Source organism: Periophthalmus magnuspinnatus, chromosome 18, assembly GCF_009829125.3.
Source record: "Periophthalmus magnuspinnatus isolate fPerMag1 chromosome 18, fPerMag1.2.pri, whole genome shotgun sequence".
Taxonomy (NCBI): domain Eukaryota; kingdom Metazoa; phylum Chordata; class Actinopteri; order Gobiiformes; family Gobiidae; genus Periophthalmus; species Periophthalmus magnuspinnatus.
The window spans coordinates 20944828-20950827 of NC_047143.1; positions in this window are offsets into that span (position 1 = coordinate 20944828).

Here is a 6000-nt window from a genome sequence, read left to right on the forward strand (position 1 = left end):
TTTAATTAACTATACATACAAATGCAGTGAAGGTTACCAAGTCATGAAAACAATTACGCTTTAGTTAAACAGAGTAATTGAGACATTTCCAGCATGACGGTAATGAGAATACGCACATGTATGAGGTAAACACAGTCAGTGTAATGTGACCTATTAACTGAGCTGATGGCAAACATAGCAGCAGACGATGCCGTTCAATGCCCCAGCTGTCCGTCACCGCGCCGCTGCCATGGAAACCGCAGACCTTATTATATGGGATGTAAAAAATATTATAAACACGAATGTCCTTTTCGCTGCTAGCATGGCACCAGCATTTAACTCATTATTTTAAATCTGTGATATGTAAATTCTAAAAATGCCCCAAATTATAGGGTAATGCCTAATTGGTTCTAGTCTAGTTTATTTTTTAGGTTTGCTCAGACCACAATAAATCAAAGTCTGTCCATATAACAGAAAACAGGCTGAGTAACAGGCAGATGTACTAGTTTAATATTAACAATTAAAGCTTCGTTATGTAACTTTTCTTCAAGGGCGGTCCACTAATAGCTTGCCGTGGAGATGTTATTGCTTTGTCTGGAATATTTCACAATATTAAACATATCTGTCTTGTTTTTCTTCAATTAGAGACAATTTTATGCATAAAGTCTGTTGCCACCGTCTACCCTTGTGTCTCCATGGAGATAGATAGGTTTAATCCAATACTATGGAACATTCCAGGCAAAGTGGTAATAACTTCATAGAGACAAAGCAGGTGGCATATTCTTATATACTAGAAAAGTTGCACAGTGTATCTTTAAGCTGCCATGTTATTATATTAGAACGTATTGAAATGTGTGATAAGACAATTTAGCCTCAGAAATGATCAGAACAAATCCAACAAGTGCATGGAAAGATGCAGGAGGCTTTCTACCTAAGACCGAAGGAAGAGTGGCCAATCATCTAGTCTGTTTAGAAAAATAAAATTAAATGAGTAAATCAGTGAATGACAAATGAAAAATGTAACTTAAAATTATGACATGGCTATAAACTCAAAAAGATGGTTAAACATAAGAAACTGTAACTTTTCTGGTGAGTACGCCACCTGCGTTCCTTCATGGAGCTGCTTTTGCTTTGCCTGGAATGTTCCACAGTATAGCATTAGACTGATTCACCTCCATAAAGACCAAGGCAAGTTACATGTCAAATCTGCGGAGAGGTGAGCCTACACACAGTAAGAATGCACGTTTTCAAAGTCCTACTGCAAATGCCATGAATGCTAAAATGATGGAGAAGTTTAATTCTAGTGTTTGTAACATTCTCGGCAAAGCAATAACAACTCCATGAAGACAAGTGTAGTGTCACTAGAAATGTTACACAGTGGTCCTTTAAGTCAATAATCATTAAGTCATTTACAGTTAAGTTAATGTTGGTAAAGTATGGTGAAATTATGCATTATTCATTAATTATGATGAACCTAAAAAGAACAAAAAATATGAATAGATCTGTCTATAAAAAAAAAAAAAAAAACTTTTACTACAACTGGTTTTGTAGCTGCTAGAATGGGATCAGACGGGGACAAAAGACAGTTTTGTAGCAATACCATTGTATTTTTATAAGAAATATCTAAAAGGCAAACACAGATGTTGATTAGGCCCAAGAAATCATTTACTTGAGTAACTTTTTAAAGACATTGTACTTTTAAGAGCACTTTATCTAGCAGCATACTTAATCTTACTTGAGTAATATTTTTTTTACTGAAGTAATAGTACTCTTGCTTGAATTCTGTGTATGCTTAGTATGTTTTAGTTCCTCTTTGGTTTCCCTTCGTTTCTTGCACCCCTCCTTCATATATAATGTTGTTTATCTCATGCAGATTTTGTGCGTTTTTATTCATGTTTTGTTCTGCCAATTACACAAACTTAAAATTATAACGTTACGTGACATTACGTCATAACAGTTACTCTTCAAGTTAATCTTACTTGAGTAGTACTTGAAATGTTAGTGCTCCTTTAAGTCTATAATCCCATTTACAGTTATGTTGATGTTAGTAAAGTACGGTGAAACTATGCATTATTTATGTATTAATTTCAGTAATGATGAACCTAAAAAAGACTAAATGACTAGATCTGTCTATAAATAAAGAAAATACTCAAACTGTATATTTCTTTTACTGCAACTCACAGATGTTGACTAGGCCCTAGAAATCAGTGGTGGGTAGTACTCAGTTACATTTACTTGAGTAACTTTTTAAAGAAATTGTGCTTTTATTATTATTTTTATTGTAGTAACAGTACTCTTTCTTGAGTCCTGAGTATGCTGAGTATGTTTTGGTTACTCTTGTTGTTACGTCCCGACAGACTCTCTAAGTTACTCTTACTTGAGTACTTTTCCCAAATACTTTTTTACTATTTCTTGAGTAATTTCTTGGACCACCACTTTGTACTTCAACTTGAGTAATATCATTTTGAAGTAGTGTTACTCTAAAATTTCTGGCTACTCTACGCACCACTGCTAGAAACCACAATATAATCTTGTGATGTCATCTGAAACCCATCGATTTTTACTATTTTTATCAGCAACCTATTTTAAAAAACAAAGTCCCGAATGCTAGTGGCTTTAGCTGGGAGAGCAGTGTGGCCTGTATCCTCAAATTCTCTCTACATTTCATTCCTTTTATTCTCTGTCATGGCCGCTCCTCCCGACATATGCACACAAGGGAGCACTTTAGAATCAAGCTGCCAGCGCTCGACAGCTCTGGAGTTTAGGGAGCTAACCAGAGAGACGGATCTGGCGCCGCGAATGTGGTAGGAACAACAGGTAGCTTCTGTCAGCCCGTGCCTATAGCTGATCCCTGCCTCTCATTAGAACAGAAAGCATGACACGAAAGAGGAAGAGCAGAGGATTGTGGGAAATCAAATACAAGGAGGGAAAAAGAGGTTGGCTTGCTTTTCTTAAAAACCTTACGTCTCGGAGTTGACAGGTTTGAAGCGCGATTTGGCGGATGGTAAAACAAAGTAGAAAGAAGAAAAGGGAGGAGAAGAGTTGCGGTGAGTGGACGAGGTAATTGGGAAAGTGCTGGTGAGATCAATCCTCCTGACCTACTATTGCGTTGTTTTTCTTAAGGAGGTGTAGAGCCAAGAGCTTAAAGGTCCTGTATTACGCAAAACTGACTCTTGTGAGCTTTGAGTCATGTTATAATGTTGTTACCTCATCAAAAACATACCTGGAGTTGTGTTTTGTTTCATTCACACATGTTTGATTAATCCTGCATTATTAGTCTGGCTACACCGCTAAATCTCAGAATGCTCTGTTCCACCTTGTGATGTCATTATGTGGTAGTTTTCAAGTTAACAGCTACATTTTACCTTTTGTTCAGTAGAGATTGGCAATTCTGTGGCTTAAATCATCCAAATGATTCTAGTGAAGGCGTATGGAGTTTAAAAACACAGTGGAGCACTTCCTGTATTACCGTATGACATCACAAGGTGGAACAGAGTGTTTTCAGTTTGAGAGAAGATGCAAGGTTTGTGTGAAACATGTGTGAATGAAACAAAACACAACTCCAGGCGTGTTGGTGAAGAGGAAACAACATTATAACATAAATCAGAAAATAGAATAACACGGGCCCTTTAAAGTAACACCGTGTAACTTTCCTGAGGTGGCACGAAAACTGCATAATTCCATAGAAATAGGGACTTACTTCGGAATATTCTCCATCTGCATTATCCTGTGCAATAAAAACATCCAAAAACCAATATTATTTTGTTTCTTAACGGCATTGTGACTGGCATATCGCCCATCTCCATTGATTTGAACTGTTGAATGAAATTTTTTAATAAGCAAAAATAAAATATGGGCATTTTTAAATGAATACAGCATAAAGCATTCACTAAGCATCCTTTGAAGTAAATTCTGTGTTTGCTTGGAGTCTGACCAAACGCTAAGAGATTATATGGGCAAGAATAGTGAGCTGTGATTTGCGTGGTCACTCAATATACAAAAATTAAAATGCACAGAAAAATAAATAAATAATAATACTATTGTAAGAAGTAATGAATTTTGTCTTGCCGCGGTACAGATATATTGTAAAGTTTGCTGTTATGGTCGAAATGAGAACTCTCTGTGGCGTCTGCATCTAATTATAAACCATTTTTATCATTTGTGAACCAAGAAGTAACAATGGTGCGCTGTTAGCATGCTAGATGTTACATGTTATTTATTGAATGTGTCTGAGTAAAGTTGGAAACTGAACTGAACACTCTCTATCTATCCATCTGTCTGTTTCTAGCATTAGCCTGATGTGAAAGGATGCTCTGAGCTCTGAAAGTTATGAAAAGCACTTTTAAACTCATCATGGTGAGTAATTAGGACGCTAGGAACGCGCTTTGTACGCACATTGTAAGTTTTCTGGTCAAGGGTACGTTACGCGCTCGTCTCCATGAAGACGTTTCAGAGTTTGGGATTTATTTATTTGGCGGAGACAATACTATCAGATATAGTTATAAAGCAAACAAAGTGCTTATTTTCAATTTTTCAATATTCAGGAAATGTTTTTTCAAGATTTTTCTACATTATAATACAAGACATAATCCAAAATCCATAATTAAAGTGCTCTGTCTTGAGTTTATTCAATTAAATGCATTTTCGTTGCTAAAAATACCTCAAAAAACACGCATTCTCCCAATAAGTCGGCTTGCCTCTCCACAGATCTGACCTGTAACTTTATCCGGTTACACTGCCTGCTAGTCTTCATTGAAATACGAAAGTTTAACGCAATACTGTGGAGCATTTCAAAGCATCCAAACAGCAGCAAAACAAAGCATTTACATCTCCATGACGACAAGGTGGCAGATCCTCCACCAACATTTTAAAATTAACTCGTTTAGTTTTTCATGTTTAAAAATCATCTCCAGAGCTTTAAAGTAAGCAAAGACGAAGAACCCGAAGCCTTCACTACTATTGTTTATTGTGTAGTGGTTTATGTTGGTGCCCTTCTGCAGTGAATGTGTTTTACCGTTTAGAATTAGTCTGTCTGCTCATTTATACAACCCAGGGATTTACAGCGCCACTACAGAGACCTCGCTTTTTCTGCACAAACCAACATTTTATCATGAAAATATCTTCTGCTCATAGAAAACACTTGGGGTGAACAAACAACTCAAGTTAAAAATACAACAACAGCTGCATGAGAATATATTGCTACTAGTGTTAGTGCTACTGCTGCTACTACCTCCACTACTATGTAACTTTTCTGGTGAAGGGTACTCCACCTCTGTGTGTTCTTAAATATTCCTGTTCCTAGTCCTTTATGGCAACTTTAGTGCAAACTACGTACCATATTTTCTGGACTCCAAAGTATAAGTCGCACCAGCCAAAAAATGCATAATAATGAAGAAAAAAGCATATATACGTCGCACTGGACTATAAGTCGCATTTTTGGGGAAATTTATTTTACAAAATCCGAGACCACAAACAGAAATTTTATTTTTAAAGGCAGTTATGACAATAAGTTAATAACAATAAAATAGAGAACAACAGGCTGAATAGCAGTACAGCATGCTAACGTAACACATTTATATGTATTTAGCTACACGAAGCATAGACAGAACTGAATATGTGTCTGGTATGTTGATGTAACAGTTAATCAAATACCTAAAGCATAAAAAAAACAAAAACAAAAAAAACAAAAAAACAAACATAACAAGTTTACTCTCGATCTCACTCCAAATCACTAAATCCACTGAACTTTTCATCCTCAGTGTTGCTTCTGAACAACTTCACCTGCTCCGGAGGAAGTTACGCTTTCCACTTCCTCTTCCGCGTGGCTGTCATCAGACTCAGGAGAATACGATTTTCTTTTAGGGGCATGAACAAAAATTCAGTCTTTCTCAGATGTATTTTAAATTGCCGTAATGTTGAAATATGAAATTTTCTATGGCACAGGATTAGTAGATACTGGTGCACAAGTTTAGAGTACCCTCGCATGGTTGTCAACGTGACAATAACGAAGATGTGAATTTA